Here is a 23466-nt window from a genome sequence, read left to right as displayed (position 1 = left end):
TGAAGCCAGCTTTTTCACTCCTCTCTTTCAGTTTCATCAAGATACCCTTCAGTTCCTCTTTGCTTTCTGCAATTAGGGTCGTGTCATCTGTATATCTGAGGTTATTGATATTTCTCCCTGCAGTCTTGATTCCAGTTTGTGCTTCTTCAAGCCCGACATTTCACATGATGCAAAGTGAAACTGAAAGTCACTCAGTTCTGACCAACTGTTTGTGACCCTATGGACTATACAATCCATGGACTTCTTCAGGCCAGAATACTGGAGTGGGTAGCCATTCCCGTCTCTAGGGGATCTTCCCAACCCAGGGACCGAGCTTAGAGCTCCTGCATGATGTACTCTGCATATAAGTTAAATAAGCAGGATGACAATAGGCAGTCTTGACATACTCCTTTCCCAATTTGCAACTAGTCCATTGTTCCATCTCCAGTACTGTTTCTTCTTGACTTGCATACAGATTTCTCAGGAGGCAGGTAAGGTGGTCTGGTATTCCCATCTTGTTAAGAATTTTCCACTTTGTTTTGATCCACACCGTCAAAGGCTGTGGCGTAGTCAATAAAGCATAAGTAGATGTTTTTCTGGAACTCTCTTGCTTTTTCTATGATTCAATGTATGTTGGCAATTTAATCTCTGGTTCCTCTGCCTTTTGTAAATCCAGCTTGAACATCTGGAAGTTCTCACTTCACTTACTGTTGATGGCACACTTGGAGAATTTTGAACCTTACTTTTGTAGTATGTGAAATGAGTGCAATTGTGCACTAGTTTCATCATTCTTTGGCATTGCCTTTCTTTGGGATTGGAATGAAAACTGACCTTTTCCAGTCCTGTGGCCACTGCTGAGTTTTCAAATTAGCTGGCATAATGTGTGCAGCACTTGAGCAACATCATCTTTTAGGACTTGAAACAGCTCAACTGGAATTCTATCACCTCGACTAGCTTTATTTATCATGATCCTTCCCATGGCCCACTTGACTTCAGACTCCAGGATAACTGTCTCTAGCTGAGTCATCACACGGTCCTGGTGATATTGGTCATTATGATCTTTTTTGTATATCTCTCCTTGTATTCTTGTCCCTTTTTCTTAATATTTTCCACTTCTGTTAAGTCCATCCATTTCTGTCCTTTATTGTGCCCATCTTTGTATGAAAAGTTCCCTTGGTATATCAGTTTCCTTGAAGAGATCTCCAGTCTTCCCCATTCTATTGATTTCCGTACCACTTTGGTCTCCACAGAGCTATGAGTACACTTCCCTGTGTTTCAACCATTTTTAAAGGCTCTCTTCTTATTTAATTTCTTAAGAACTAGCACTTTATTTCGTTTATCTTATTTGTAATCCACTTCCTCGGACACTGTCTTATGTGTCCTCAGTTTCTGATTCGTTTTCTGTCACTATCATTTATGGTTTTTAGATTGAAACATCTAATAAAACATTCTCAGAAACATGTTTGAAAAGAAGTGGATTAAAGAATTATCAGGAGCCTAGGATTTGTGAAAACGTCTGGTGTCTCCACTTAAGACAACTAAAAGCAAGAAGTAATTTTTAGATTGCCTATCTTCTCTTCATTTAGTGGTTCTTGTAGGGTTTGATGTTGCTTTGCTCTCTATATCCTATTTCTTTGCCATCTCATTTTGTCCAGTTTTCTGGCTGTGATCTCTGTTTTGACAGCTACAGGAACCTAGTTAGTCTTCCTTCTGATGTCTGCAACTTGGTGGGTGAGGTTGGTCCAGAGGTTTGTGCCCTTATCCCCTTGATCTGGGCTTTGATTGGATTACTATGACCAGAGCTTGCCGTGGATATTGAGGGGACCTTCCCCATTGCTCTGTGGTTTTCACTGCTCTCTCTGTGGTGATACCTCTCCCTGGTTGGTGGAATAGAGCCCCAGATCTGTTTCTGAGCTGTGTTTCTGATCTGTGGTGTGGGGCTGGTGGGATTGGGGCACACCCACTGGGAGAGAAGCCACTGAATATTTCTCCTCGCAAAATATTCTCCACGGGGTGTGCTCTGTGTGTCACCTTTCATGCTCTAGCAAGCTCTTGTGTGATCCTATTATTGGCATTGCTCTTGGCCCCACCCTAAGCATGGGTCACCCTGTTTATTTAACTCATATGTAGAGTACATCATGAGAAATGCTGGACTGCATGAAGCACAAGCTGGAATCAAGATTGCTGGTAGAAATACCAATAATCTCAGGAATGCAGATGACACAACCCTTAGGGCAGAGAGCGAAGAAGAGTTAAAGAGCCTTTTGATGAAATTGAAAGCGGAGAGTGAAAAAGTTCGCTTAAAACTCAACATTCAGAAAACTAAGATCATGGCATCTGGTCTCAACACTTCATGGGAAATAGACGGGAAACAATGGAAACAGTGACAGACTTTATTTTTTGTGGTTCCAAAATCACTGCAGATGGTGACTGCAGCCATATAATTTAAAGATGTTTATTCCTGGGAAGAAAAGTTATGACCAACCTAGACAGCATATGAAAAAGCACAGATATTATTTTGCCAACAAATGTCCGTGTAGTCAAGGGTATGGTTTTTCCAGGAGTCATGTATGAATGGGAGAGTTGGTCTATAAAGAAAGCTGAGCACTGAAGAACTGTTCCTTTTTAACTGTGGTGGTGAAGACTCTGAGTCCCTTGGAGAGCAAGGAGATCCAACCAGTCCATCGTAAAGGAAATCAGTCTTGAATATTCATTGAAAGGACTGTTGCTGAAGGTGAAACTCGAATACTTTGGCCACCTGATGCGAATAAGTGACATTAGAAAAGACCCTGATACTGGGAAAGGTTGAAGACAGGAGCAGAAGGGGACAATAGAGGATGAGATGGTTGGGTGGCATCACTGACTCAATGGGGTCCCAAGGAGTTGGACACGACTGAGCGACTGAACTGAATTGAATCACTCAGATGAACCGTTGGGAGGAAACTGTAACCAGAGACCTGCTTACAACAGGGCAGTTGGCTTTTCTCTTAGGAAGTGAGTCCGGAAAGAAAGAGGGAGACTGGAACCCACATTGTTGTTTATAACATAACCACAGAAATGACATACCATTACTCCTGCCAGAATCTGTTGATACACAGATTGCTTCTGTTAACTGTTGTTGCGGCTGCTGCTGAAGTGATTACGTTCTACTTTTCGTCACTGAGGAGACACCCATCTTCACACACTCACACAAAGGGCTTTTGAATTTTCCCCGTGTTTCAATTTGCTGAAAACACCTCGGCTTCCCATAAAGACACCTATCAAAATTTTTCTCTTCTGCCTTAAGTTGTTTGAAGTACTAGTTAGAACAGGCAGGAAGTAGCTCTGCTCCAGAAGGAATTGAAGAGATTTAAAGGCATCAAAAGGCAGAGAAAGGAAGCACAACTGGACAGAAGGACCAACAGACCCAAAATTGACAGGAGTTGGGGTGAGGGGACGCAAGGCTCCGCCCCCACTGGCCCCGCCCCTACGTGCCTGCGCTTGTGGCCTCGTCCTACCCTCCACCTTTACGATGCCTCTTGTTGGCCGCGGCAAAGCGCACTCACCTTCCTCTGTCCGGGATCTTCCGCCCGCGCGTGCTCAGTATCCTGAAGACCCGGAATTGAGCTTAAATGAGTGACACAGAGTTCTGGTGACTTTGTTTGTTTGTTTAAAATCTGGATTTCGTAGTCCCACAGCCTTTTGTCCTCAAACGTGGGTTTCGGGGGTCTCTGTGGACGTTCGCTCTGCCGTCCCATTTTCCTGTGCCCAGTGTGTCCTCGCATCGCCGTGAGAAGTTCTGAAGTCCGTTAGCTTAGCTACCGAGTCCCTGGGGCCCACGTCCGCTTCCTGTTAATAAAGTTCTAGAGTCCATGTCCTTCTCTGGCAGTTCTGCCTTCTAACTTGCAGAGACCGCTGCTTAAAGTCCTGCATTGCCCAACCGCTAGGTCCCTGATCCACGAAGAAGTGAAGGAGGTTCTATTCTGTATGGAGTTTGGTCAGGGTCTCGCCTAAGGTTTGAAGGGGGAGGGTCAGCCTAGAACATGTGGTTTTCACAGGAAGGGCTGCGAATTCTGAAGAAAAGAATAAAACTAAAAAGGCCTCGTTTGATTCTGTGTTTCAGAATCCCTGCTGTGTCAGTGGCCGTAGAAGATTGTGTTTTGGGCCTGTTGAGATCCTCCCTCTGTGTGTGGCTGTGTTACAGGGACCTCGGTGTTTTTCTAAGTATTGAACAGCCTATTTTCAACATTCAGGGGTCACTTCCCATGACTGATCTTACCTGAAAAGGAAGCCCGGAGGAAGAGGAAAGCAAGGAGTCAGAAATGGCTCGTTTCGAGGTAAGAGTTATAATCCTTTTGTTTGTTTGTTCTGTCTCTCTTTCCTGAAATGCTCTTTTTTTGGACTTGATAAGCTCCTTAACTTCTGATCGCGTTTGTTTGAACTTACCCATAGTCATCATCCGAAGGGACCCATTGCCCTCCTGGCATATCGGTGTGACAGAAAACAGAGCATTGCCAGCCAAAGAAGCTCACTGAAGCTTTTAAGTCCCGAGTTTTTATTGGCGTTTAGCTACATAGGCGTGGTTGATAACATCTCCACCATTCTTCCCTGCTTACACGTTGGGCTAATTAGCCCACGTGGCTCAAATCCCCATACCTCTAGTGACTTCGTTGGTCTTTGTGAAATGACCAACCTCCCAACCTGAGTCATTCCCTTATTGAAGTAGGGGCCCACATAAGTCATCTTGTTAGCAGAAATTTTCAGGACCCATGGAGAGTAATAAAGCCACTGCAGTCACTAAGGAAATTCCGAGAATGAAAAAACTTAAATTCCAAGAGTAAAAGCAAAATTCCAGAACCTGGGGACCAAAGCCTGCTGAATTCTATTTTTCTTTTTCAGTTTTAATATTTATTTAGTTTTGGCTCTGCTGGGATTTTGCTGATGCACTTGGCCTTTCTCTGTTGTGGTTAGGAGGAGCTACTATCTTGCTGTGGAGCTCTGGCTCTAAGGCACGGGTTCAGTTGTTGTGTTAATAACTGGCAGGCTCTGGAGTATTGGGCTTCAGTAGTTGTGGCACACTAGCTTAGCTGCTTCAAGGCATGTGGGATCTTCCCTGATCAGGGATGGAACCCATGTCGTCTGCATTGACAGGCAGATTTCTACCCACTGGACCATCAGGCGAGTCCCTAAATTCTTTATTACGCCACGTTGAAATCTAAATCTTTCCTTTATGCCCTGTGATATTTCCTCCCCCTCTGATTTTTGATGTTGCTTTGGAATACCTCACCTGTTGCATGATTACAAAATATTATGTTGCGTTTCATCCTACTCTTTTATTGTTCAAAATAATGTCCAAGTCTCTCTTTAGGTGAGCTTCTTTGGCTACCTTGTAGCTATTGTGCTTCATTTAGTTTACAATTTCAACTAGTCTATACAATGATAGCTTCATCTGTAATTTGGCAGGTTTCCTCTCTTTAGGCTTTTTTGTTTTTTATATTCAGAATTATGTTAGCTCTCCTAGATACAGCTGAGACTTACATTTGATATATCCATGTTTGTTTTGAATTTGAATTGTTCTGAATTTGCAGTCAGTGAAGTCTTTATATCACTACATCTTCCAAGTAAAACTTGTGATTTTCAGACTGTATGTGCTTCAGAAAAGTTTTACAGTTTCTTCACATAGGTCTGGAAATGTGTTGTTAATAGATGTCATGGTATATTTGCTAATAAAATATAGACTGTTTCTCATATTGTGTTTTCAATTACTGTTACTAAAGAGGAAAAATTGTTTTCAGTGTACCCAGTTGGCTCAGCGCTAAAGAATCTGCCTGCCAATGCAAGAGACCTGGGTTTGATCCCTGGGTGGGGAAGGTCCCCTGGAGATGTAAATGGCAACCCACTTCAGTATTCTTGCCTGGGAAATCCCATGGATTGAGGAACCTGGAGGGCTACAGCCCATGGGGGTCACAAAGAGTTGGACATGATTGACGTGACTCAGAACACATTCATGCACAATTAGAAGTAGTTGTTTTACCATATATGCTAAAATACACATGAGTTTTTTAAAAAAAGGTAGATTAAAAATGTTTCTTCCAAAAGATGTGTTATTCACAGAAGATTGTTTTCACCCTATGTGTGTTTATGTGCATGTGTGTATACAGGCAACACCTAGGGTATATATTAAAGACATCATCATTTCATGAATATTTTATTTATTCTAACCTTTCAAAGTTGTACTTACATATTCCATGGCCTTAGATTGTTTCATTTTATGAAATGAATATATAGTTCCATTTTTATATATATGCATGAAAATGTTCATATGATTTGATCGATTATTTTGCTTGTTTTTTGTATTCATCACAATTAGAGAAACTTCGATGAACTTTCATTAGAGTTGTCCCTGTGTATTCGTCTGTGTTTTATTAGTTAAAGTCTAGAGTACATAAAGTGAAGGAAATTTAAGCTATTTAAGGAATGTTTGTTAAATATTTGCAAAAAGGTGGGGCAACAACATTATTGATTTTAAATTATTTCTGTTGCACATCCAAGACTCTGTAAAAACTCTCAGAAAGATATATAGTATATTCTAAATAGTTAAAATGATTGTTCCTGCTGAGGATGCTATCCTATTAGATCTGTAAAATTTGTAAAACACTTGATGTTCAAAAGTAAGTATGAATGCTTACCTTAGTATTGTACTTCCTTACTGTTCAGAATGGTCATTCATGAAGCAGAATTTCGAGATCACTAGTTAGAAGAAGCTTGTTTAAAATACTAAGAAAAAAAAATAAGCTTGTTAAAAATAAATGGCACATTTGTCCCACTCAAGAACTCTTGGATCACAGTATGCTTTTTAAAAATATTGCTTGTTTTTCCTTGATAGGCAATTCATCCTGGGTTATACAAATACAACACTGAAAAATAAATATGCCATTGTTGATCTGATTATTTTATCATTTCTCTTCCAGATCAGAGTAGTTTCTGAAATGATTTGTGGGCCATAGGTCATTTCTTCTTGGGTTAGAAATATGGTGAAAATATTACTGGGTAAAAGTCATAGTATAGTATAACACCGGACCCTCTGCTGTATGAAAACCAGTTCTGTGTGAACTTGCTGTCTCATCTTTGGGCACATTAGGAAGTCTTCTCACAGTCACATGGCATATGTACTTTGTGTTTGAGGGACAGCTGAATACTAGATTGGAAAGTGATGACTCTCTGGCAAAACAAATATTCCTTTCTCTGAGGAACAGGTCTTGTGGTCTCTAAGCCGGACCTTGTGACTTGTGCAAATGAAGGAGCCCAGGCGTATAAGGAGAATGAAGACAGTGGCCGTATACCCAGGTATGTGTGAAGGGATGGAGCCGATGACTCAGGTGAGAGGTCCAAGTATCACTGAGGAAGTCATTGTTTGTCATGTGGTTTGGGAAGATCTGCTTCATTGGAAATCATTTGGGAGAAGCCTGGATTTATTTCTGTTGCTGTCATAGACAGCTGTCACCTGCCCCATTTTGTCTGTTAAACCACCATGAATTCTTCTCGGTTGATTACCTTTCTCATTCACAGTGAGAACCAAAATGCCCTTCTTGGATTGTGACAACTTGCATGACTTGGTTGCTGTTTCATTTCTCTGGGACCTTAATAAAACTGTGCACATTTCTGAGTAACTGTGATGATCCTTTTAAAGTTTGTTTCCACCTCTAGACAGAAGTGTCTGGTTATAGAAAAACTGCGAAGGTTCTAGGAGTACTGGGGACAGATTTTTGTTTTTCTGATCTATAATTCCTAAAACACTGGAAGCTACAGATATGACTTGACAAATTGTAGACACAAGTCACTTCTTTGCCGTATAAAGCAAAACCTTCCTAAAATGGGCTTCCCAGGTGGCTCAGAGGTAACGAAACTGCCTGCATTGCAGAAGACTTCGCTTTAATCCCCGCACTGGGAAGATCCCTTGGAGAAGGGAATGGCAACCCACTCCAATATTCTTCCTTGGAAAATTCCATGGTGAGAGGAGCCTGGAAGTCTGCAGTCCATGAGGTCACAAACAGTTGGATGTGACTGAGGGACTAACACTTTCACTTCCTTTTCCCTAAAATGGGAGAATGCAAAGCTCAGGGTTACTTCCAAGTTTCACATTTCTTTATATGAACTCATGTTAAATATCTTAAGTGCATTTGCCCTAATTCTTCAATGCTAAAATACTTTAATATATTCAGTTAACTCAAAAAGTTTTTAAATAAATTCTCATGAGATCCTAGAAGATTCTCCACCATATTTTTAATTGTTGTTTCTGACTCTTAAGATTTTTAGATTATATGAAGACATCTTTTTTAAAAGTTCTTACTGGAATATAACTGTTTTACAATGTTGTCCTGCTGTATATCAAAGAGAATCAGTCGTATGTGTATATTTCGACTCTCTTTTAGATTTCCTTGCAGTTAGGACTCCACACAGCATTGGTGGACTTCCCTAGGTTCTCACCATATTTTCAGAGTCCCATGTCTTAAGTACTGCTGCATTATTAAGGTTATCTTGTTTGTTATCAGCTTCCCCTGCCTTTATCCTATATGTCCTCACTTTCTGATTCGTTGTATGTCAATATCATTTATGATTTTTACATTCAAATATCCAATAGAATATGCTCAAATAAGAACAGAGGTGGGAAGAAGTGGATTCAAGAAACATTAGGCACCTACTGTTTGTCAAAATGTTTGTTGCCAGCACAAGCTGGAATCAAGATTGCCAGGAGAAATATCAATAAGCTTAGATATGCAGATGACACCGCCATTATGGCAGAAAGTGAAGAGGAACTAAAGAGCCTGTTAATAAAGGTGAAAGACGAGAGTGAAAAACCTGGCTTAAAACTCACCATTCAAAAAAGTAAGATCGTGGCCTCTGATCCCATCTTTTCCTGGCAAATAGATGGCAAAACAATGGAATCAGTGAGAGAGTTCCCTTTCCTGGGCTCCAGAATCACTGCAAGTGGTGACTGCAGTCATGAAATGAAAAGATACTAGCTCCTTGGATGAAAAACTTTGACAAACCTAGACAGTATATTAAAAAGCAGACTCATTACTGACAAAGGTCAATATAGTTAAGCTACGTATTTTTCAGTAGTCATGTATGGATGTAAGAGTTGGATCATAAAGAAAGTTGAGCACCAAAGAATTGATGCTTTTAAATTGTGTTGTTGGAGAAGACTCTTGAGACTCCCTTGGACAGCAAGGAGATGCAACCAGTCAATGCAAAAGGACATCAGTCCTGAATATTTATGGGAAGGACTGACACTGAAGCTGAAGCTCCAATAGTTTGGCCACCTGATGCAAAGAAGTGACTCATTGGAAAAATCCCTAATGCTGGGAGAGACTGAAGGCAGGAGGAGAAGGGGACAACAGAGGATGAGATGGTTGGATGGCATCACTGAATCAATGAACATGAGTTTGAGCAAGGTCCAGGAGTTGGTGATGGACAGGGAAGCCTGGCATGCTGCAGTCCACAGGGTCACAAAAGAGCTGGACATGACTGAGCGTCTAAACTGAATTAAAGAGGAAAGTGAATCATTATACTGACTAATATCTCCTCTTCATTTATTGGTTCCTGTAGGCTTTTATCTTGTTCCATCCTCCACAGCATATTTCTCTGTGTGATCATTTTGTGCAATTTTCTGTGTTTGTGTTCTGTGTTATGAAAGCTGCAGAATCCTAGTTTTTCCTTCCGGTGTCTGTCCCCTGGAGTGTGAGGTTGATCCACAGGCTTGTATCCTTATCCGCTTGATAGGGGGTGTGATTGCTGTTATTTTGACCCAAGCCTGCCCTGGATATTGAGGGGAGTTTCCCATTGCTCTCTGGTTGTCACTGCCCTGTCAGGGGTGGAGTCTGCTCCCTGGTTGGTGGAATAGAGCCCCCAGATCTGTTTCTTCACTTTGTTTCTGATCTGTGGTGGAGGCAGGTGGGATTGGAGCACACCGACTGGGAGAGAAGCCACTGAGTATTGCTCCTCTGGGGATGTTCACGTCGGGCAGTGTTCTGTGTTTCGCGTTTCATGCCTTGTGTGAGCTCTCATGTGACCCTGGTCAGCACTGCTCCTGGCCCCACCTTAACCATGGGTATCCCGGCACATGGCCTCGGTGTCTCTCAGATGTTGTTTTCACCAGGTCACCAGCATAGACCCATTGAGATCAGGACCCAGGATTGCATTCATCGTGGAGCTGGATCCACTGTCGTGCTGGCCCCGTCCCCTCACGTGCCAGCCCACAAAGTCTACAGCTGCGAAAGCTACACCTGCTGTGACACGGTGGTTGGGGGTGGGGGGGAGGTCCTGCTTTTCCATTCAGATGCTCTTCAGGGGCTGAGGTTACAAAGCCGGTTGTGGGTGTAAAAGCATTGTTTGTGCAGCTGTGAGGAGAGATTTCAGCGTTTCTTCCTTAACCCTGGGGCTAGCTGTGCTTTCAGCTCCATCTGTGCAAGTGCCCTACTCACAGGTGTCTGCTCCAGAGGCTGCCCCAGAGCACAGGAGTCTGCTGATGGTGGAGGAGGTCCATGGGGGAGGCCGTGGCTGGGGCTCAATAGAGCCCACCTGAGTGGGAGCCCTTCCTCGACGCTGGCGAGGCAGGGGCCAGCACAGGGGGAGAGGGGCTACGGTGGTGTTCTTCTCTGGTCATCAGTCAGCAATGGCGGTATGCTGTATGATGGTTCAGGCTTCTGCCAAAACATCCCCATTTATAGAGCTCCTCCCTCCCTCCGTTTCCTGCAGGATGTCTCCTCACAGCCCACAGCAGTCCTCTGCCTGGGTCTGCTCTCCAGACCTCACATTCCAGCACCCAGCCCTTGTCTGCAGCAGTGGACACTCTCTCAGGCTGGGTGGGCAGGGCAGGGGTCAGTACCCTGTGTACAGGTCTCACTCTCTCCTGCTGCCACAGACTGTTGGCGTGTTCTCTTCCCACAGAGAATGAGGCTCCCCTTCTGTCTCATCTGGGCTCCCCCTACTAGTGAGGAGCTTCTCTGGATGTGGAGACCTCTCCTCTCTTCAGATCCCCCCAGGGTTGCAGGTCCCACTCCACTTCCTTTCCTGTTCCTTTTCCTTCTTCTTTCTCTTGTCCTACCTGTCAAAGCAGGAATCTTTCTTGACCTTTTCATTGTCCACAGCTTGTGTTCACCGGGGGCTCTGAAAATTCTTCCGTTTCTGATGTATTCTTGTTGTGTTTGTGGAGAGAGATAAACTATCTCTGCCTGATCCTCTGGCATCTTGATCTTTCTGTCTCTATTTTATTTTTAAACAAGCAAAGGATTCATCACTTTTCTCTAAATCTTTAAGAATATTCCCTGAGAATAGTAGGTAAAACAACTTGTTATTTGGTATCTTTCAGCTTTATCTCCTCAAGACACCCAGGATTTGATGCCAAAGAATCCAGGGTTAGAAGGTATATTCCCAATAGCAAACCTAGGAAAATATGAAGTATTTCACCTCAGAAATTTGCATTTAATGAATGACTGGGAACATACGAGGGCATGTGAAAGACCAGAGAGGATGTTTATATGCACATAAAGAGACTGAGAGAGTTATACATAAGACAAACATTACTGCAAAAAGAAATGAGCAATACAAGTCAAGTTGGGGAGAAAACCAACTTCAGTCTTCAACATCTGATGAGAACTGTAAGTTTTTAAGTAAAGATCTCTATCCTTTTTTGAAACATACCTGTTCTCTGAAGGGAAATGTGGAAAGCCTAGAAGGTAATCTAGTCTCTACTACAAATACTCATTCAAACAATATTCAATGTAGCCTTAGATTAAACAAACATTCAAGCATGTCTGAACACCGGAAATTTAAAAATGAGGGGGAAAACTCATAATATAATCAATTTGAAGGATCTGTGAGCAGAGGTCATTATTCTTCCGCCCACAGATATTTTTTCCCCATGCCAAAATATGTAATGTTGATAATAACGAGGGAGATATAATCCAATCATCATTGTTTAATACATCCCATGATGTGGTTAATATGGAAGAACTTTTGATGTGTAATAAAATGAGTCAACCCTTAAGTAAGAGCTCCAACCCCAATAATTGCAAGAGTATTTATGATGGAATGAGAGGGTATTCAGGCAGTAAAATTGGGTATAAGGTTGAAGGACACTCAAACCTTATGAAACATCAGGGACCTGATCTTCACACAGGGATTCAAAAAGTAATTAATGTAGAAATATCTTTTATCAGATGTCAGGTCTTTCTCTCTATAAGAGTACTCATACTTGAGAGAAGACTTATAATTGTAGTGAATATGGTAAAATTTCTAATCACTCTTCAGAACTTGTTCAACAGCAGACTATTCAGAATTCATAGAAAGAAAACAAATATAAGATATGTGGGAAAGTCTTTAGTAACTCATCCGATCTAAGTAGAAAATTCATACAGGAAGGAAACCTTTCAAGTGTACAGAATGTAGGAAAGCATTTATCCATCGCTCACATGTTACTCAACATTGGTGAATTCATACTGTAGAGAAACCTTATAAATGTACAGAATGTGGCAAAGCCTGTAGTCATAGTGGTCATCTCACTAAACATCTCCGAACACATGCTGGAGAGTGATGGAACAAGTGATGGAAGATGTTTGCCCTAAGCATACATCAGAAAACAAGAGTTTATACAAGACACCTATGGAAATGTTGTAACAAATATGTAGAAAAGTATTTAATCAAAAATCAAATTGAAATAAATTACAGAGATTGCATACTAGAAAGTATTTCATCAATCCTCTTTTCTAAATTTTCTCTAGATGGAGAATTACTGTAGAGAGCAATTCATAGTTAAAAAACAGAAAATGGATATATTAGCCAGGATCGTGAGATAAAGGTTGACAGTTAGAAGGCTACACTTATTAGCAATGTATCTTTGTTTACAATGACTTGATTTGAGATTAGTTGAAAAGCAAAATGAATGTAATTCACTGCTCATATAATCCATACTATGCTTTGTTTCTAGTGTGAATGAAAAAAAGTTTTTGACGGTTTATGCTTCCAAGATTAGCCTTTTTATGTTGTGTTGCAACCATTTCTATCTATTCTCCGTTAGAAGATGAAGGATCAATTCAGTTCAGTTCAGTCGCTCAGTCGTGTCCAAATCTTTGCGACACCATGGACCACAGCAGGCCAGGTTTCCCTTTCCATCACCAACACCCGGAGTTTACCCAAACTCATGTCCATCGAATCGGTGATGCCATCCAGCCATCTCATCCTCTGTCGTCCCCTTCTCCTCCTGCCCCCAGTCCCTTCCAGCATCAGGGTCTTTTCCAGTGAGTCAACTCTTCACATGAGGTGGCCAAAGTATTGGAGTTTCAGCTTTAGCATCAGTCCTTCCAATGAACACCCAGAACGGATTTCCTTTAGGATGGACTTGTTGGATCTCCTTGCAGTCCAAGGGACTCTCAAGAGTCTTCTCCAACACCACAGTTCAAAAGCATCAATTCTCGGTGCTCAGCTTTCTTCACAGTCCAACTCTCACATCCATTCATGACCACTGGAAAAACCATAGCCTTGACTAGACGTACCTTTGATGGCAAAGTAATGTCTCTGCTTTTTAATATGCTGTGTAGGTTGATCATAACTTTCCATCCAAGGACTAAGTGTCTTAATTTCATGGCTACAGTCACCATCTGCAGTGATTTTGGAGCCCCAAAAAATAAAGTCTGTTTAAACACTGTTTCCACTGTTTCCCCATCTACTTCTCATGAAGTGATCGGACCAGATGCCCTGATATTAGTTTTCTGAATGTTGAGCTTTAACCCAACTTTTTCACTCTCCTCTTTCACTTTCCTCAATACCATAATGTAAAATGTACAATGAACATCTAACTGGAGGTGTTTGTTATTCATATGAAGTATCCTGGGAGGTTTCCATAATATAAGTGATCATGAAATCTTTCCAGGTATTAAAGTAAGAAAGAAGTTGGTTCTATTGTTTTTTATTTAATATTTATTTATTTGGCTACATCAGATCTTAGTTGCAGCATGTGGGACCTAGTTCCCTGACCAGGGATTGAACCCAGATCCCCTTCATTGGGAATGTGGAGTCTTAGCCACTGGACTACCAGGGAACTTCTCCAAAAGTTGGTTCTAAATTGTCAATACTTATATCACTTGAACTGGAAGAACACAATCACAGTTCACTACAATACTGATTTATCTTTATAATATGAGCATAAGTGAAGTATATGACTTGACAATGTTGAAATAAAGACAGCTTCTGTGATAACCTAGAAATGTATTAGAAACCCTTCCCAGAAAAGGCATGTAATTAGTGTATTTATTGTTTACTAAGAGTTTCCTAGGCTTTGTTTTGTAAGTCATAAACATAATGATCCTCACATCCTTTTATCAGAAAAATGAGTATTTCTCTGTACTTTTAATCTGATTTAATCCTGGATCATACTGTGGATTGTAAAATGTTTAATTCCAACCTTGTGTGAAATTAATACATGGTTATTAATAAAAGTGAATGGTTTCTAGTGTTTCAATTGATTGTAGTGAATGAAGTGTTAAGACTGTGATCAGCAGTCTTGCTCAACCCCAGGTTCTACTTCACAGGTCCCCCTTCAATGACACCCTCACAGAGCTCACCAGAATCCTGCTCGTCTTGGTCTGAAGGGACCGATTCACCCTCAGTCTGCGGAGCCCAGAGCACTTCACCCAGGGTTACTTATAAGCCTGAGTGCCACTTCCTGGCACTGTCTGGGCCTGGTTCTAGCCTTGACCTCCCACAGGGTCCCTCAAAGCTTGCTGTGAATTCTCTCATAAACTCATCAGCTTCAATTTTCCTTTCTTCTTCTGTTGAACTAAGACTTTCCATGGGATCATTTTAGCAAATATAAATGTAACAAAGTCCCAGGAAGGACAATTAAAAAACATGATTGCAAAATTCTGAACTACGATTCGTAAAATTTTACCACATGTAAAATTCTCAGCACATGTCTCTCATCTAGGCTTAAAGGAACTGTTTCCTCATGCCTTTGACATACATTGAATGTAATATATAAATATCTGAAGGTACATACATTAGCAGTGAGAAAACTAATATAGAATGTGCAAGTGTAGGAGTTTTAGTGCATATTTATTTAAAGAATTTGGGAATGATAGATCAAAAGTGAGAATATCAGCATTGCAGATGATTTACCACGAATTTACAGAGTTGTCAACTAATCTGTTTTGTCGACTTTTCATGGAATTTATTTCCTTACATGTCAGGAGGTTGCGTTTGTTAAGGAACTGCCACACTGTCCTCCCTAGCGGCTGCACCAGCTTCCATTTCCTTCAGTCATGTAGGAGGTTCCCTGATCTCCATAGCCTCTTCAGCCTTTATTTTATCATTAGTGTGCATTTTGATAATGGTTATTCTGACTAGAATGAGGTCATACCTCATTGTAGTTTTGTTTTCCATTTTATAATAATTACTGATGCTGAGTGTCTTTCATTTGGCTCTTGCCCATCGAAATGTCTTCTTTGGAGATATGAGGTCTTGGTCCAATTTGTGATTGAGTTATTTTTGTCCCTGATATTTTAAACATTTAAAAAATTTTTGCCTGTTGCTGTGTGCAGGCTTCCTCTAGGTGTGGTGCATGGGCTTCTCATTGCAGTGGCTTTTTCTGTGAAGCACGGCTCTAGGCGTCAGTAGTTGCAGCACACAGGCTCAGTAGTTGTGCTGCACAGGCTAAGTTGCCCTGCAGCGTGTGGAATATTCCTGGGCCAGGGTTCAGCCCCATATCCCCTGCACTTGCTGGCAGATTTGTATCCACTGGGCAATTGTTTAAAATTTTTTGTAAAAATAGAAGTTTTTTTTCTTTTGGAATGTATATATTTTTAGTTTTTGAGTTTTTTAATCTTTTTAAAATGTTTCCATTGAAGGATAATTGCTTTATACAATTTTGTTGTTTTCTGTCAAACATGAACAAGAATCAGCCATAGGTACACCCTTGTGCCCTCCCTTCTGAGCCTACCTCCCACGTCTCTCCCCATCCCACCTTTCTACATTGTTACAGTGCTGTGTTCCTTTCTGCTGTACAACATTGTCAATCAGCCATAAGTGTTGAGGCACTCTGAGTGCGGGTTGGAAAAGGATTTCCAGACACAGGGCATTTCAGAAAGGAGTGAGTTTCTTAAAAACAAAGGGCAGAGATAAAGCAGGCACTGTGAGTACAGTGGGCCCACATGTGCACAGACCAGGGGATGCCGACAGTTTCCATGAGCTAATAGCCAATTTTTACAGCCTCAAAGCAAAATTGCTGCTGGATGGTTGATGTTAGGTGATTGGTTGAGGCACTATAGGGTGCTTACTGGAGTGGGCATCTTTGCCCCACTGGGAATCAGGAAGCCTGGTATGACTATCAGTGGGCTTTTAAAAAGGTTTCAGAGGGGCTTAGTCAGCTTTGAAAGTGTCCTTGATTCTGAGCTCCTCTTCTGTGTTCTTGGTGCAAGGCTTCACATCTGTGGCCTTGGGGCAGCACGCCACAAATAACAGTAGCCATGATCTGTATTCTCTGTGTTGATTGTGTCCTTCCACTTGGCAGTCATTTAAAATGGAAGCAAAATACTGAGAATCATGCTGAAGATCCAGCAGAGGATACTGAAGGTGCCCACATATTTGGGAGCTTTTCTCTTAAGCTCTGCCCACCTGGAGTCACTGGGAATGACGATCACCTGAAAGGCACTCAAGAGGAAGATGCTGCCAATGGACACATCTCTGCCAACTCTTGGAACGGAAAAAGCAAGTGTGCATCCAAAGCTGCCAGTGTTACAGGAATTCCTTTCAAATGAACAACTAAGAGTTTGGCGAGAGTCACTTGCTTGAGAATCCAGTCTGTGGACCGACATTTGCCTCCTGCGAAATAAAGGGAGCAAAAATGGTAAACAAGACAGAAATTCCCCATAATCCCTGCCGTAGTCTACAATAAAAAGATCACTCCTATTGCCAAATCCTCGGGGGCCATTCTGTCAAATCCCGGGAACTAACAATCTTCTTCTGAGCCAGAGAATCCTGCATGAGCAAATGAGGAGGAACTCTGTACCATGTCAACTGGAATTGATACTCTTAAGAAGTCTTCATTTACCTTAGATGCCACTGAAAAAGAAGTATTTATATTTCTTCCTGTAAAACAAGTGTCTGATATTTGAATGTGTAACAGTGAAAAAACTTAAAGGAATATCAATGTGGATTTAAAAGTCATACCCTGGTGGTTCAATGGTAAACATTCCACCTGCCAAGCAGGAGACAAGTGTTCGATCCCTGGGTAAGGAACAAATGAGTGTAATATCAGTAAAGATATCATGATTATATTCTAAACTACACAAGATGATTTTTAAGTTCACACAGGGTAAAGATAAACTAAGAGTAAAAATATTCAGGAAACAATATTAAAGCATACCATTTATTTACAATAAATGAAAGTTTGATAATAAAGTAGAAATAGGTGGATGTGAATTGATAAGTTCAGTGCAATGGTGGGAAGGAGGATAAATACTGCATTACAAAGCAGTAGTGAAAAGATGATTTTTTTTTTTTTTTCAACAAATAGTGAATCAAAGTTTTTTAAAATCTTGGTAAAATGCCAGGACCCAGCACGGGAGTTACCACCCATGACAAAGGTCATGTGGAGAGGATCTGACATGCAAAGGTGAATCAGAACTCAAGAGGCCCCCCTGGACCTGCCCGAGCATCTACCCCAAAACCAAAATCTGTATGTTTTACTATTTCTCAACCTTCACCAACTCTTCTGACATTAACAGGGGGCTATCCCCGACCACCTTTCTCTAAAGAAAATCAATTTAGAGCTCTAGTTAATAAGTCTCCTGGGCATAATAGGAATGTTTCAATTCAAACCCCTCTGATGACTTTCTAGCTTGCCTGACAGGTTTGTTCAGATTCCTGCAGCTACACATGTGATTGTTCACAGCCTCCCAACCACAAGAGGCAGGGAAGCTTAAGATATTCTAACAATGTAGAGCATCTCAGAGAGTGAAAATTGTTAGAAGAGAACTAGTAGAGGATTTCTTTGTTGAGCTGATGCTTGCTGCCAAGTTTCCATATCTCTTACCTATTGTGTCCCTGGGACTGTGTTGATTAATCTAGTTGGTATATAGAAATGTAAGTAGTAGCTTTAATGTTTGTAACCTTGGACACTTGGGTTAATTCTTTTCTTGTTATAGCCCACCACACTTTTGCCCTATAGCAATGCAACTTTATCTAATGCTTTCAGAGGGTGGTGCCTGACTTTAGAATAATCACCTTTAGAGAAAAATAAGTTTTCTGAAGAAAGGGTCATCAAATGTTAACAGGCCTCCTGGCCAGAAGATGATGTAAATCACCTAAAGCTTTTGCACATGATAAGTTTGCAGAAAGAAAGCCTGGCTTCGATAACGATCAAGCACCGCTGACCTTGCATGACTCTACCCCACCCCCATTATCCTCTATGCACAACTTAAGGTATAAAAACTACTTTGGAAAATAAAGTGTGGGCCTTGCCCACCAAAGCTTGGTCTCCCCATGTCGTTCTTTCTCTTTCCTTTTCCTTTTTCAGGCTGATTCCCTGCAGCGCAGGGGCCCTCTGTGTTCACTTTCGTGCCTGGGCTTCTAAGACCCACTCGAGAAGCCGCCTAAGGCGGGGCACATTCAGCTATTCGAGAGGGTGTCTGCGGCCTACATGAACACAGCAAGTCTTGTGCTGGGGCTTTATTGGCTTTCTGCGTAAACCAAGGAATATCAGCCTCTTTTCTCTCCTCTATTTTCTTAACTGCAAAATTCTTTCTTATCCCTTTATTTCTCTCAGTCCCTGACGCCGTCCTCCCGAGGGAATCCCTGGATCCAACCGGGGCTGGACTCTGGCTGTAAAACATACATAAGTTAAAATTATAAAAATAAATAAAATTCATGTCTATAATACACGTTTATATACATCAAAATTCATGCCAGGATGAGTATTTTCATGGAACCATAAGTAGCAATGAGCCTAATACAGGTTACAGATTTGTAAAAATGGAAAGTCTTTTTATTAAAAAGGTGAAAAGTAGAACTTAGTTCAGTTCAGTTCAGTTGTGACCACTCTCTGCAACCCCATCGAATGCAGCATGCCAGGCTTCCCTGTCCATCACCAACTTCCAGTGTTTGCTCAAACTCGAGTCCATTGAATCAGTGATGCCATCCAACCATTTTCATCCTCTGAGGTCCCCTTCTCTTCCTCTCTTCAATCTTTCTCAGCATCAGGGTTTTTTTCAATAAGTTAGTTCTTCTCATCAGGTGGCCAAAACTATTTGAGCTTCAGCTTCAGTATCAGTCTTTCCAATGAATATTCAGGACGGATTTCCTTTAGGATTGATTGCTATGATCTCCTTGCTGTCCAAGGGATTCTTGAGAGTCTTCTCCAACCACAGTTGAAAAGCATCAATTCTCCAGCGCTCAGTTTACTTTATGGTCTAACTCTCACATCCATACCTGACTACTGGAAACACCATAGCTCTGACTATACAGACCCTTGTTAATAGAGTAATGACTTCAATTTTTAATATGCTCTCTAGGTTGGTTATGGCTTTTCTTCCAGGAAACAAGCGCCTTTTAATTTCATGGCTGCAGCCAATATCTCTAGTGATTTTGGAGCCCGAGAAAATAAAGTCTGTCACTGTTTGCATTGTTTCTCCACCTATTGAAGTCCATCCCCTGAAGTGATGGGACTGGGTTTCATGATCTTCATTTACTGAATGTTGAGTTTGAAGCCAGCTTTTTCAGTCTCCTCTTTTACTTTCATCAAGAGATTCTTTAGTTCCTCTTCACTTTATGTCCTAAGGGTGGTGTCATCTGCATATCTAAGGTTATTGATATTTCTCCCAGCAATCCTGATTCCAGTTTCTGCTTCATCCAGCTGCGCATTTAGCTTAAATACTAAATACTCTGCATTTAAGTTAAATAAGCAATGTGAGAACATACAGCCTTGATGTACTCCTTTTGAAATGTGGAACCAGTCTGTTCCATGTCCAGCTCTAACTGTTGCTTCTTGACCTGCATCCTAATTTTTCAGAAGACTGCTAAGGTGTCCTGGCTTTCCCATCTCTTTAAGAATTTCCCACAGTTTCTTGTGATCCACACAAATGCTTTAACATAGTCAATGAAGCAGAAGTAGAGGTTTTTCTGGAACTCTCTTTTTCTATGATCCAAGAGATGCTGTCAAGTTGATCTTTGTTTCCTTTGCCTTTTCGAAATCCAGCTTGAACATCTGGAAGTTCTTGGTTCACATACTATTGAAGCCTGGCTTGGAGAATTCCGAGCACTATTTTACTAGCATGTGAGATGAGTGCAACAACTGTGCTTCAGTTTGACCATTCTTTGGCATTGCCTTTCTTTGAGATTTGAATCAAAACTGATATTTTCCAGTCCTGTAGCCAGGGCTGAATTTCCCAAATGTGCTGGCACATTGAGTGCAGGATTTTGAACCTGAAACTCCAATACTTTGACCACCTGATACCAAGAGCTGACTTATTGGAAAAGACTCTGACACTGGGAGGTATTGGGGGCAGGAGGAGAAGGGGACAACTGACGATGAGATGGCTCGATGGACATGAGTTTAAGTGAACTCGGGGAGTTGCTGATGGACAGGGAGGCCTGGCCTGCTGCAATTCATGGGGTCTCAAAGAGTCAGACACGACTGAGCGTCTGAACTGAACTGAATTTCAAATCACAAACTAATCTGTTAATTAATGTGACATTAAAAGTATTGAGTGGAAGTCAAGATATCTGAAACATTAATATATCACATTTAAAGAAAATGACATTTTAAGAAAGTGAATTTTACTTTGTAAAATGAAGTTATACAACTATAAATTTTGAGAATATTTTCAAATCAGAGAATAGGACACACTAGGCCTTTATGCCTGAGAGCCGCCATCTGAAACCCATTTCTGAAGTTACTTTTGGAAAATGGTCTGACACAAATCACCCAATTATGGATGTTTTGTATAGGAAACAATGTCTCTGTTAAGCGCTTTATAAATTCCAGAGTCAGAGAAGGTATTTCTACTGCTTTCTGGTAGTTCAGATGGTAGAGAACCTGCCTACAATGCAGGAAACCAGGGATCGATACCTTGATCAGAAAGATCCCCTGGAGAAGGATATGGCTAGCCACTCCACTATTCTTGCCTGGAGACTTTCATGGATAGATGAACCTGGCTGTCTACAGTCCATGGCGTTGCAAAGAGTCAGACACGTCTGATGGACTAAGCACACTATTGTCAAATGTATACACTGTTTCTAATAAATATCATTCCTATAGATTTATTGCTCTTGGGGGTACTGTTGGCACACATATCATAACCCCCAAAATGTATGATTTCTGTAAGGTACTCCATGATTTCCCATATATCTCTGCAATTCCAGTCATCAGTTATACTAAGCATTAGGTTTCATATCGCTTGGATTCTAAAATAACAATCACTGTCAAAAAAATTACACTGTGATTGCCTTGGTGGTCCAGTGACTAAGACACCTGGCTCTCAATGCTAGCTTCCGCGAGGGCGGGGGTGGGGGGTGGGGGGTCAGGACTTGGGGGAGGTGCCTAGGTTTGATCCCTGATCAGGGAACTAAATCCCATATAGCACAAGTAAGATCCATGTTGCTACTGCAGCTAAGTCACTTCAGTCGAGTACGACTCTGTGCGACCCCATAAACTGCAGCCCACCAGGCTCCCCCGTCCCTGGGATTCTCCAGGCAAGAACACTGGAGTGGGTTGCCATTTCCTTCTCCAATGCTTGAAAGTCAAAAGTGAAAGTGAAGTCGCTCAGTCGTGTCCCACTCTTTGCGACCCCACGGACTGCAGCCCACCAGGTTCCTCCGTCCATGGGATTTTCCAGGCAAGAATACTGGAGTGGGGTGCCATTGCCTTCTCCCAAGATCCAGTACAGCCAAATAAGTAAATATTTTTCAAAAAGAATTACACTAAGATATGTTAGGAAGCATTGCGAATTGACATCTGGTAGCATCTAATCTCCCTTTAATAGCTCTATTACATTTTTTGAATTATTCTTCCTTCCAGTGTTGCTTTGGCACTGCATTACTTTGAGTCAGAACACTTCATTTTTCCTGAATGGTCAGCAACCCAGACTCCTGAAAGCACCTGTTTCTTGCAGATTCTTGCTCACAAGCTGAAACAGAAACTACTCACTTGGTATTCTCACATAGCCCGGATATTGGGTTCAGAGTATTGGTCATGTCAAGCTGCTCCTGTGACAGGGAGGGAGGCAGCCAGACCCCTAGATAGGGGTTTGTGATCCTGTGACCTCATGTCCCCTCAGAACTGCAATTATCTTTTCACCTGTATCTGCGATGTGAGACTGGCTTGGAGAACTGAGATTATTTGTGAAAATCTTTATTGCTCAGTTGCTAATTATAAAACAACAATTAAAAGTTTGAACCGATCATCTCCAAAGGGACTCTTGAAATGCTTGAGGAAGGTTCTATTCCCTTTGGTCCCTGGATATAGACAGGGACTCTCAAGGAACCTGTAGTAAATACTGAGGTCTGACAAAGGAAGGGAATTTCATGTGTCTGCTTGTATAGTTTGTATCCATGAGAAGTGTTTCAACCAAAAACGAGTTATTTCCTATTCTTGAGACCACTGAACTGTGCCTCCATTAAGATTATGAGTAGACAAATGGAGCCAAAGCACCTGAGAGGGGTTTTCAAGAATTTCTCCATCTGTCATTTTACAAAGGTGAAATGTTCATACCTCATTGTCTGAAATGTCATAGAACTTCTCAAAAGTATCTTGAGGCAAATACCCCCTGTTTATAGTTAGGATTCAATGTCTGATAGATAGAAATTCCTGCATAATTTCCACTGTAGTCTGCAATAGCAGTACACCTTAGTGCCAACTCCCTAGAGAATATTCTCCTAGTTCTTCGTGACCAAAGTCATATTCAGAACCAGAGGTTCCAGCAGGGAACCGTGAGATTTGACCTACTGATACTTTTATCATGAAAATCAGTATCAATATCCTCTACTTAGAATTTGTCCCCACTCACAGATACTTAAGAAACATATTTTCTTTTCATTTTGTTCACACCCCAAAACATGTGGGATCTTAGTTCCCTGGCTAGGGAAGGAACCGCAATGCTGCATCGGAAGGTGGGGTCTTAACCACTGGGCTGCTGGGGATGCTCCTAAACACATCTTCTTTAATAGGTAATTTATTACCTTGACATACATTTTTCTTTATATTGTAATGATTAATGCTTTCTGTGTAAGAAATGATTAAAACTTCAACTCTGAGATCTTAACTCCCCGAGTCGGGATTGAACCCAATAACCTGCAGTGAAAGCACAGCATCTTAACCACTGGACTACCAGGGAAGTTGCTAATCTCACATTTAAAGAGAAAGGTGTACTCTCCTGGGATACAATGGTCTGTAGGCCCCTCACTATTTTTCCTGTCTTGTGTTAGCGCTTCTCCAGATTATCCTTTCAAGGACTGGTG

General features: G+C 41.5%; 1 protein-coding gene and 2 long non-coding RNA genes across 11 annotated transcripts in view; 2 read left to right on the top strand and 1 right to left on the bottom strand.

Moving 5' to 3' along the window:
- LOC102395360 (zinc finger protein 11-like) overlaps nucleotides 1-23466 on the top strand; it is a 63219-nt gene that overhangs the window by 19975 nt on the left and 19778 nt on the right. The gene's annotated exons all lie outside the window — the stretch shown is intronic.
- On the bottom strand, nucleotides 2676-4529 carry LOC123330180. Its single transcript, XR_006545916.2, has 3 exons — nucleotides 4405-4529; nucleotides 3525-3807; nucleotides 2676-2737 (listed from the first exon to the last, which is right to left on the bottom strand). It is a non-coding gene; the product is annotated as an uncharacterized LOC123330180 (long non-coding RNA).
- Nucleotides 3493-14776, top strand: LOC102411292. 3 transcript variants are annotated; one of them, XR_006545911.2, is made up of 4 exons: nucleotides 3493-3610; nucleotides 4082-4295; nucleotides 7215-7305; nucleotides 7528-7628. It is a non-coding gene; the product is annotated as an uncharacterized LOC102411292 (long non-coding RNA). The 3 variants fall into 3 exon arrangements; XR_006640208.1 differs by lacking the exons at nucleotides 3493-3610; nucleotides 7528-7628 and adding exons at nucleotides 3959-3973; nucleotides 14547-14776; XR_006640207.1 differs by lacking the exon at nucleotides 3493-3610 and adding an exon at nucleotides 3959-3973.

The sequence above is a fragment of the Bubalus bubalis genome, chromosome 18 (genome assembly GCF_019923935.1).
Source record: "Bubalus bubalis isolate 160015118507 breed Murrah chromosome 18, NDDB_SH_1, whole genome shotgun sequence".
NCBI classification, from domain to species: Eukaryota; Metazoa; Chordata; class Mammalia; order Artiodactyla; family Bovidae; genus Bubalus; species Bubalus bubalis.
Note: the sequence above shows the minus strand (reverse complement) of the source record. Positions and strands in the feature narration are given on the sequence as shown.